Raw genomic sequence first — 11906 nt, 5'->3', positions numbered from 1 at the left:
ATGGACCGGCGCTTTAATCGACCATGGACTAGGTCTACCCTGTAAAAGGCGAGGGCACTTCCCGCCCTCAATTTGGAGATGTGGAAACCCTTCCCCCTCGAGATATTTCGGGGGAAGAGGACCAGCTCCCCTATATAAGTACTAGCCTTGCTAGCGTAGAGGAGGGGGGTCGTTAGCGATATCAAACCCTAGAACTTGTGTATGGTCATCTTCTCCATAGAGACCTGCAATACAACCACCAAAGCAGGAAGTAGGGGTGTTACTCTCCGAGGGCCCTGAACCTGGTTAACTGCCGTGTTCAACTCTGCAGTGCCACTGTCGGGAAGGCGACAACGAGCTCTTCAGTTCCCAGTGTTCGAACCTCTCGGGTTCGGTGACACCCGTGTTCCTTCGAGGACACGAATCTCATATATTTGTGTCTAAGAGAGGAGGGGGTTTCCCTAATCCCAGAGGGATGGTGGAGGCATAAGCCAAGTTCTATCTCAAGTTCAACTCTTTCTAATGAAGCGGGAGGTGGGAGCCTATATATAGGAAGCCACTTAAGGAGGGTAGTTGATAAGGGCATGGAGGCCTATGTGGAGCCCAGATTCAGGACTCCACCAGCTTATTTATCCTAGTTTATGTAACGGTAATATGTGGGCCAATTAGGGTTTTTAATAAATTGAGTCAGTTTGGTTTGGCCCTGTCCAAACCAAGGTAGAGAGGCCCACTAGGGGCTGGCCGGCCACCCCACCCCTCATATAAGTGGAGGTGCGGCTAGGGTTAGAGACAGAACAAGTTTAGTCTCAAGATTAGGGTTTTCCCCATTGCGTGTGTTCACGTGTATCATACCTCCGGGGGTACGGCGCTGCCGTTTATCTATATTATCCGCTGCGAAGGTTCCTGTGTTCATCAAGGATTGTCTAGCTCAGGTTTGAGGCGTATCGTTCGTCGATCCGTTGCTTGCTGGATTCGTTCCTTCTTCTCCAGGCTGCGTTCATCGCGTTGTTGGGAGGATTACTACCCTAGGTTCTCGCTGTGAAAGATCGGGCATGAACCTAGGTGGATTTGTTGGGATGCCCCTTGATCATGTGGTATCAGCTTTCTGGGTTGCTCACGGCGAGGTTTTGTTGATTCATCTCTTTGGATCGGTTTGCATCGGAGAAGATTGGCTCTAGACCGGAGGAGATTGGCTCTCGGTCGAAGGAGGTTTCGTTGGAGGAAGTTTGGCGTTGTTTGGTGCAGTTTGGAGGTCATCCATGGCTGTTTCGGAGGTCAAAATCGCAAAAATTCGCGTCTGGAATTGGGAAGAAGAAGACGTTTCGTGACCCGCCCCGGTCCACAGGCCGGTTGACCGAGCTCTAGGGCGGCCGGGCCGGTCCAAACCGGCCAATTCGCTCATGCCAACCGGCCTTAATACTGTGCCGCCCAGCCAATTTCCCGGCTGCCAGGCCGGTCCAACCGAGCCCTGGGCCGGGCAGGCTCTTGTTGCTCCGGTGTCTTCTTCGGTGTTTTCCCAAGCTGTTGCGATGAATTCTTCGGTGATTTCTCTGGTGGTGCTGGCTCATGCGGTTGATGTTGTTACTCCAATATCATGTGTTGGTGGTGAGGCACATAGGAGTGACGATGTGTATCATGACTACCTCGGTATGATGACGGGTACCAAGTTTGACGCATCTAAAATCAAATGGCGGTTGCCTAGTTCCGCGACACCGACGGAGTATCAACTTTGGGAATCACACATTGAAGGTGGCTTTGCAAGATGCAATGTGTTTCATAGTTCGTTTGGTGGTCAGTCGGAATTTGCAATTGCATACCGGCGTGTTGATGATGTTGTGGCTGGTTGGTACCGTGATGCGCTGACAGTGAAGGGAATCATTAGTCAACGGTCTAGTTGGGAAGATTTCAAGCAGTTTCTGCGTCATAGCTTTAAGTTTGCGAGCTTGAGTAAGACGGTGGTGTGCTCTAACACTACCGTGGAGGAGGTTGTTCCAGTATCGACAGTCATTGAAGAGAGGAAACCTGGCTCTGATACCAAGAGCACTAATGTGACTGTTGAGGAGGATGTACCATTGAGCGGGCTGAATATGCAACTCAAGAGGGTACAAGATGGTGCTTGCAAGACAATTGACAAGGGTCAGCGGTGGAGTTTGTTTCAGACTCAGTGCATTATAAAGGGCAAGGCTTGCAAGTTGATGATTGATGGTGGTAGCTGTTGACATAGGCATCCCCAATGGGCCTGCCGAAGATAGTACCCAGGGTTTACTGAAGGCCCACTACTCGAAGAATAAGAAGATTCGGAAGCCCAAGATATTGTTAAGGAAAGCTAGAGTTGTAATAGGAAGCATTATTTGTAATCTTGCGGGATGAGTTAGAAACATTCCCGGACTCTGTAACTTGTACCATACGAAATCCCTCGGCTCCACCTCCTATATAAGGGGGAGTCGAGGGACGAAGAAAGCATCGAATCATTGTCTCTAAAACCCTAGTTTTCATAATCGTCGAGTACTTTTCGGCTGAAACCTTCGAGATCTACTTGCCCTCTACTTCCAACTAAACCCTAGTCTACAATCCGTAGGCATTGACAAGTTAATACCTTGTCAATTGGCGCCGTCTGTGGGAATTAGAGGCGTCAAGGATCTGATCTCGATGGCACGTTCAAGATCGTCGACTTCATCAACAGCAAGCAACGCGATGGATCGAGGTAAACAGATCGCAACTGGTTCTGTCGATTTTGTTCCTCACCCGCCCTCCCGTTTGGATGCATATGCGTATCTGGAGGAGCCTATGGAGATGACGTTCGGAAGATTTCACTTTCGAGTCGAGAAAGAGGGAGCGTATCGTGTCGAAATTCCGATCTCGTCGGGATTATCGGCGGTCGATTCCGATTTTTCGAACTCTACATCGTCAGCCGAATCAGGAGAGGAAGAAACTTCGTCGTCACGCTTCATCAGCACTAGGGCAAGAGAAAAGCTTGCCAAGATCTTCAGCGACATGTCGCTTGAGTCATCTGCGGACTCCTATATAAGCGATGACTCAAGCAGTGTCGACAGCTTCAACTTCATCGACAAATCCACTACAGTGGGCAAGGTCTTCGCCAATCTTCATGATGGTGTCACCAAACCCAGCATAGATCTGAATTCAAAGTATCATCAGATCTATGTCATCGGAGAGCCAAGCCGTGACCAGGAGGAAACATCCGAGGCTTTCGACGATTTGGGAAATCCATATGTCGATCCCTCTGATTTGCGACGAGGCTTAGGCAACAAATATATCGGGTCACATTCGCGAGATAGAGTTCAACTTCCACAAGCAGCATGGGATATAGCCGCAAGAGCTATGGATGGATCAGAACCAATGGCCACCACAGCCACGCCAGAAGAGTTACAAGCATATCAATATAGGCTCGCACGAGCTGCAAGAGAATTGGAAAAACAGACAATTGCTTTAAACAGAAGAAGGGAAGCAGCCTATGCATCAAGTAGGCGAAGAGCAGAGCTGAGTCGACAATCTAGAACTTCGGGTGATAGCCACAGGGAAGCTCGGAACAGAGCAAGATCAAGGTTACAAAACGTACCTGAAGGAGAAAGAGAACACTTGGTTCAAAACCTCGACATGTCTTTTATGTCGATAGACACGAGAGGGAACATCATCCCCAAGACACCAGAAGCTGGGTATATGGCGACACAAGCTTTCATCCTTGCATCCAGGCCACCCCCAGGAGATCCAAGGGAGGCATTGTATAACATGGCAATGGGAGGAGTTGGAGCCATGGGAACGGCGTTTGCATCAACACCTCCCGAAGGAGCAGCAAGGCAAAATAGTCCACGACCTGTGGCAGCAACAACAGCAGCTCCCGAAGGACCAAGTGGAGCAAGGGACACGGCAGCACAAGCAAGGGTCGACAGAGCGCGACAAAGTAGAAGGGAACATCGGCATTCTCCAGAGCTAAACAACGAGGATATGTGCGGTCTGCCATGCTTCACGAGAAGAGTCCGAAAAACTCGAGTCCCTTCGGGATTCAAGTTGCCTGATAACTTCAAGAAATTCGACGGCCTTCAAGATCCAGAGGATTGGCTAGTTGATTATCTCGAGACAGTGAAGCTCACAGGAGGAACCAGAGCAACAGCTATGCAAAGCATCCAGGTGCATTTGAGTGGAGCCGCGCAATCTTGGATAAAGAAACTTCCTCCAGGATCTATCGACAGCTGGGATAGCTTCGAAGATGTGTTCGTCAAGAACTTCCGGTCCACATGTAAAAAACCTGCGTCATTAGAGGAACTGAGGGCGTGCCGACAAAAGCCAGACGAGCCAATGAAAAAATATATCCAAAGGTGGAATATCATCAAAAACTCGGCAGAAAATATATCTGACGAGCGAGCAATAGACGCGTTTGTCGCAGGAATCAGGCGTGGAGATTTTGTCGAGGATTTGGGGAGGACCAATCCAAAGACAGTATCCGCACTAATGGAAATAGCAAACAGATGGGCAGATGGAGAAGATGCTGTTCACAACAAACGACATCGGTCGCCAGAGGAAGATCGCGGTCGAAATTATCAACCAAGGCGACGATTTCCTCGACAATACTCGAGCTATGATGCTCCAGGACAAATCTCGGCTGGCTTCCGAGCAAGCGCCGGAGGAAACAACAGAGATGATTACCAGAGAAGCAATGAGCAACGAGGCGACAATAGAGATGACTCTCGAAACAATAGGCAAAATAGCGGGCCAAGGTTCCAGAGGCCTTTCGTGTCTCCCGAAGAGATGATGAACGGGCCGTGTCAGATGCACTTTTTCCTCGACAGCAACGGAAAAAGACAGTCAGGACATCTGCAGAAGGATTGTCGAAATTTCCAGGCAATGCTAAGGTGGGCAGGGCATGCTAATGCTCAGGCAGCACATAGAAATCCTCGAGAACCCAGGAGTGAGATTCACTTGCCACCTCCTCCCGCGATTACGGACGAAAATCGACATCAGCTCAGAATAGCGGCAGCACCTGCACCACCGCCTTATGTTGATCCTAACTCTAACGGAGCGGTCTCGATGATCCAGAAAGGAAGGCCATCCAATAGAGCTCAGAAAGTAATCTCGCGACAGGTGTTCATGGCAGAAAAATGCCTCCACCAACGGTCGAGTACCTTAATTGGTCAGGGCAAGACATTGGCTTCACCATAGCGGATCATCCACAGCAAGTCCCTCGACCAGGGCAGTCAGCACTTATACTACCGGCAGTCATCGCAGGATTTGATGTATCTCGCGTGTTCATAGATGGCGGCAGCAGCTTAAACCTTATGTATGCAGATACATTGAGGAAGATGAACATATCCCTAGCAAACCTGAAACCAACGGACACGAGATTCCATGGTATCACACCGGAGAAGCCAAGCTATCCGCTGGGAAAGATCAATCTCGACGTTCAGTTTGGGACCCGGGAAAATTACAGAATTGAGAAGCTGGAGTTTGAAGTCGTAGATTTCCCATCACAGTACCACGCTTTGTTGGGACGACCAGCATACGCTAGGTTTATGGCGGTACCACACTACACGTACTTGTTATGGAGGATGCCTGGACCTAAGGGACCAATCACGGTGAAAGGAAGCTTTGCCTTAGCCGATAAATGTGACAAGGATTTTCATCGACTATCAGAAACTTTCGGGATGCAAGCTGAGTATTTGGTGTCAAGGCTTATGACTGACTACGACGTGCTGCCAGACGTCGGAAGGCCAAATAAAGAATCAACTTTCAACACTGAGAAAAATTCTAAGGAGGTGCAGATTCACCCGATGGATCCAAAAAAGACGACATCCATCGCAAACGACATGGACCTCGCATAGGAAAGCGCGCTCGTCGAGTTCCTCCGTGAGAACTGGAAAATCTTCGCATGGTGTCCAGCTGACATGCCAGGAGTACCCAGGGAACTTGCCGAGCGCCACCTAAACTTGGATCCATTAGCGAGACCAATCAAACAACCTTTGCGGCGTTTTTCGGAACCAAACCGCAAGGCTATACTGTCAGAAATTGATCGACTAAGAGAAGCTGGTTTTATCAAGGAGCTGCACACAGAGGCCACATGGGTAGCAAATCCAGTGTTGGTGCCGAAGAAAAACACTAAAGTCCTTCGCATGTGCGTCGACTTTACGTGTCCCAACAAACATTGTCCAAAGGATCACTTTCCCCTCCCGAGGATCGACCAAATTATCGACTCCACGGCAGGATGTGAACGTCTTTCCTTCTTGGATGCATATTCTGGCTATAACCAGATCAGATTGAAAGAAGAAGATGAAGTCAAAACAGCGTTCATCACACCTTACGACGTGTTTTGCTATAGAACAATGCCCTTTGGTCTGAAAAACGCGGGAGCAACTTACCAGAGGATGATGCAGAAGTGTTTGGCGACACAGATTGGGAAAAACGTACAAGTGTACATCGATGATGTCGTCATAACATCAAAGAAGGGGACGACGCTAATCGAGGATTTGAAGGAAACTTTCGACAACCTCGACAAATTCTACCTCAAGTTGAACCCGACGAAGTGTTCCTTCGGCGTCCCAGCAGGAGAACTTCTTGGTTTTCTAGTTTCAGCAAGAGGGATTCAAACAAATCCCGACAAAATACAAGCTATCGTAACAATGAGGAAGCCAACTAAGTTGAAAGAAATACATCAACTAACTGGGCGAGTCGCAGCTTTAAGCAGATTCGTCGCCAGGCTGGGAGAAAAAGCGTTACCGTTCTACACTCTAATAAAGCAAGGAGAGAGATTCCAGTGGAATGAAGAAGCCGATAGAGCTTTCGAGGATCTAAAACGCACAATCTCGACACCACCAATCTTGGTGGCGCCGAAAGAAAAGGAACCTCTCCTGCTGTACATCGCAGCCACACCCCAGGTGGTTAGTACGGTGCTAGTCGTCGAAATAGAAGAAGAAGGAAAACTCCATGGAGTGCAAAGGCCGGCATATTTCATCAGTGAAGTTTTATCGCCTTCTAAACAGCGGTACCCACAGTACCAGAAGCTAGCATATGGAGTAATTACAATAGCAAGAATGTTGCGCCACTATTTTCGGCACACCCGATAATAGTAGTCAATGAAGCACCTCTTTCAAATATACTGAACAATCCAGAAGCTACAGGGCGTGTCTCCCTTTGGGGAATAGAACTTTCCCCTCGGGACATCACATATGAAAAAAGAAAGGCAATCAAGTCGCAAGTTTTGCCAGATTTCATCGCAGAGTGGATGGAGCTGCAAAATACAGGACCCCCAGATTTATCGAGAACCTGGACCATGAACTTTGATGGATCCAAGAGAGTAGAAGGAGCTGGCACAGGGGTAATACTCATATCACCCGAAGGCGACAAATTAAAGTATGTCCTACGGATGACGTTCCCAAACGCATCTAACAATGAAACAGAATATGAGGCTCTCATACACGGGATGAAGATGGCGAAAGCTTGCGGCGCAACTCGATTAAAAATCTTTGGCGACTCACAGTTGGTAGCTAAGCAGGTTATGAACCAATGTGACACAGTCAATGATAGCATGATAGCATATAAGGAAGTGTACAATGAGCTTGAGAAGCTGTTTGATGGATGCGAAGTAAATCACATCAGTAGGTTGAGCAATGATGAAGCCGACGTTCTCGCAAACATCGGGTCGCAGTGCCTTCCAATCCCGCCAGGTGTATTTTGGGAAGAAATAGCGGAGAGATCCACAAAGCTGAAGAAGGCGCAGAAAAAAGCAAAGGAGGAAAAAACTTCGGCGCCCCTCAAAGAAGCCGTGGATGACGAAGAGGACCAAGAGCTTGTGATGATGGTACAAGTTCCTTGGATGCAAGCGTACATATCGTATATCCTTAGGAAAGAAATACCCGACGATCCAGTTGAGGCAAGGCGAATTATTCGACGATCCAAAGCTTTCACAGTGGTCAAAGGAGAGTTATACAAGCGAAGTATTTCAGGCGTCCTGCAAAGGTGCGTCACACCTGAAGAAGGAAGGATAATCCTAAAGGACGTGCATGAAGGAATATGTGGTCACCACGCGAGCAGTCGAGCTATTGCGGCCAAGGTTTTTCGGGCAGGATTTTACTGGTTGACAGCAATCGAGGATGCAAAAGAGATAGTACGAACCTGCGATGCATGCCAGAGATTCGCCGCAAAACCTCACTCTCCGGCGGCAGAGCTGATGCCAATACCATTGTCGTGGCCTTTTGCCCAATGGGGACTTGATATGGTGGGCAAGTTGCACAAAGCTTCGCCAGGAGGATATGAGTACCTGTTGGTTGCTGTCGACAAATTCACCAAGTGGGTAGAAGCGAAGCCAATAAACTCACCAGATGCAGCGTCGGCAATAAAGTTCGTGAAGGGCCTCGTTTTTTGGTTTGGAGTACCTCATAGCATCATGACAGACAACGGCAGTAACTTTACAGCTAAGGAGTTCAAGGCATACTGCGCAGAAGTAGGCATCAAATTGCACTTTGCGTCAGTTGGACACCCGCAAACCAACGGCCAAGTCGAGAAAGCCAATGGTATCATCTGCAACGGCATTAAAAAGCGCCTGCTAGGACCGCTGGAAAAGGCTAGACATACCTGGCCAGAAGAATTGCCAAGTGTTTTTTGGAGCATCCGAACAACACCAAATACGGCGACACAAGAAACTCCGTTTTTTCTCATCCACGGAGCTGAGGCAGTACTACCAATTGAAATAGAGCATGACTCCCCAAGAGTGACAGAGTATGACGAGGAAACTTCAAGAAAAGCTCGGGAGGACGATGTAGACGCACTCGATGAAGCTCGGGATGAAGTACTATCACGAGTCACCAAGTACCAGCAGGACCTAAAAAACTACCACAGTCGACGATTGCGGCCAAGATCTTTCCAGGTCGGTGATTTGGTCCTACGGCTCAACCAGCAAAGCACTGAAAAGCTCGAGTCACCATGGTTGGGCCCTTACGTCGTCACAGAAGTAATCGATGGAGGATCATACAGAATCAAGGACAAGAAGACAGGGGTTCCCGAGAAAAACCCCTGGAACGTGGCGCAGCTCAGGCGGTTCTACGCTTAGAGTCGAAATATAGTCCTCCTCTGTAAAAATACAATGTACTGAAATGCCCGCGAGTTTTCAGACGCACTCTTTTCCTTTTCAGGGCACCGAGTGGGGCTGGAAAGGTTTTTAATGAGGCGGGCTCGCGGTGCTGCAATATAATAAAGATAGTGGAGATATACTTCTTATTCTTCGACACGCTCGGGGGCTAAACGCCTTCAAGTTACAAAATATACACAATATAGATGAACAAGATTTACAAAAATATTTCGCCTTGGTACAAAATACCTCGCCAAATAGAAAATCAGGGGCTAGCACCCATAAACATAGTTTACTCATCAAAATTCTATTGCTTTGGTCTGGAAACCTCGCAACAAAAACGCCGCCACCAAGACACTCGGGGGCTTGGCGATCAAAAATAGAAACAATATATAGTTGACAGCTTTACAATATAGATCACGTTTACAAATAGACAAAGACGAATCAATAATACAGCAAAGGCAAAACCCTCAGTGAATACCTAACACATGGTCTATGGTTATTCGTTCATTGGAAGCGCGAGTACTATGCTCGGCATAGCTACCCTTCACGAAGAACTCAGCATCCATCCGAAGAAGTTCATCCATCATGTCTTCGGCTACAGGAGTCACAAGATCATCAATTTTGCCCATGTTTCTCTTCCTCTTTGACATCTTGGCCAGGCACTTGGAAACAATTTGATTCATGGGCAATTTTAGATAACAAATCTTTATCATCATCATAGCAAATCTTGCGCCGGCAGAAAGTTGAGCTCGCATGAAGCCATGGATTCGAGGAGCATCTCGAAATTTTTCCATCAAAGCAGGAAGAGTTTCCGGCATCTTGTTGCGCGGAAACATGGTTCCATAAACTAAAAACAAGGTCTTCATATAGAAGTCAAGGAAATCACGGACCTGAGACGCGCGATCTTGGAATCTGACAATTTGGCGGGTACGTTCAGGAGTAACCCAGAAGTTAGAACCATGCTGTGCAGCAAGTCTGAGTAGAACACTGGCTCGAGCTTCTACGCGTTGATCTTCGGCAGCAGTATCCAAAAATGAGCCTGCTCCCGCGGAGAAATTATTAAGGTAATAGCAAGAATTACATCAAGTATGGTTTTGCACAGGAAGCATACCTGTCATGTCCAGGCTGGCGTCATTCATTAGTTGAAGCATATAATTTTCTTGAGAAGAAGCTTCGGTAGCCTCAGCAACCGCGGCATCCTTTGCAGCAATAGCATCATGAGCTTGTTGAAGAGCGAATTTTTCTCTCTCCGAAGATCTTCGAGATTGTTCCAGTAGCACAAGCATTTGTTTCTTCATGGATTGCAGTTGTTGGCGAAGCTCTTGCAAATCTTGCGACAAATGTCTACACGAAGAACCTTCGATGAGGTTATCATCGACAAGTGTTTTCTTCGAGAAGGAGGAAGCAGGAGAAGTGTCGGCAGGATGAGGATTGGCAGAGTAGTTATCAAATATCAACTGGAAAATAAAATTTCAATATCAAATGATCGCGCAAAATAGAATTCCATTGACCTTCAGGAAATTTACATGGATATTACAGAAGGAGTTCTTCAAAGGGACTACTAAGGTAATTGTCGCCAAAGCTAATATGGCGACAATAGCAAAAGAAACAGAAAAAATAAAGAAAGAAAAAGAAGGGGCATTCAACTAGACCTCCGGCTTCGACGAGCTAGGAGTCGAAGTTGGCTTGATTCCGAGATAGGCCAGGATTTTCTTCGTGTTGGGCTTTGCCGCCCTGATCAGTGCTCGCCACTTCGTGGTCTCCATCTCTTCTGTGTCGCCCACTTTCGTCCAGTCGATATTCTGCTGGCTGTCAGCAACCAAAGCGACAGTGCTTTCAACAGCAATCTTCATGTTTTCTTGGCGCATCTTCAGTCCAAGATCTTCTGGTGGATTGAAGTCCTTGGCAAGAGAAAGGAAAGTCTTGGGTTCCGTTTTCTTCGGCAAGAAGTAGGGGAACAGCTGTAACATCCCAACCTTGTTTATCTAAATAAAGGAGTGTTCATGAGCATTGCATGCATGTGGTTTGAATTTGAACAAATTTGCATCTCCATTTTCACTATGCAAATCCCTCTCTATCTCTTTCTTAACTCAAATTCTCTCAAGTTTTTAATATTAGGCAACATGGACTTGTTGTCATTCAATAAGGCCATGTGTGTTTAATACATTCTCTGGAAATTTGAGTTTTCAAACAAGAATCAAAACAGATTTGAAATTGGGTTTTGAAAAGAGAAATAAAAAAACTAGAAAAAGGAAAAAGAGAGAAACCCCTCCTCTCTCTAAACCTGGGCGCAACCCATCTTCTTTTCTCTTTCCCTCCTCCCTAACCTGGCCCAAACTGGCCCAACCAGTGCAGCCCAGCAAGCCCCACCGCAGCCCAAACTTCCCCCAGGGGGGTTTTTGCAAATTGGCGTCGTCTCCCCCGCCGACCGAAGCAGGAGGTGGCCGCACGCCGGCCACCCGATGGCTCCGGCGGCCCAGATGCCTCCCGCCACCCTCCGGTGGCTATAAAAGCTGGCCGCAGCCGCCCCGACGAACCCTAGCCCCTTTATTCCACTCGCCGCGCTCTCCCGACGCCCCCAAATCCCTAACCCTAACTCCTCTGGCCGGCCCTGCCCCGCCCGATTCCGGCGCCGGCGAGGTTCCCCGGCCGTCGCCGACCCCTCCACGAGCTTCGCGGTGAGCCGCTGCCCCTCCCTGCACCCTCGGGTCGCCCTCTCCCCCTCTGTATCGCCGCCGCGCCGCACCACCTGCCCCGCCGCCGCTCGGACATGGCCGCTGGCCATGCTCCGGCGACTATTCGCGAGCGGCGCCGCCACCAAACGCCTCAGCGCGTCGAGGCGCTTCTTTCC

Source organism: Lolium perenne, chromosome 3 (assembly GCF_019359855.2).
Source record: "Lolium perenne isolate Kyuss_39 chromosome 3, Kyuss_2.0, whole genome shotgun sequence".
Taxonomy (NCBI): Eukaryota; Viridiplantae; Streptophyta; class Magnoliopsida; order Poales; family Poaceae; genus Lolium; species Lolium perenne.
This window is presented reverse-complemented; position numbering follows the sequence as displayed.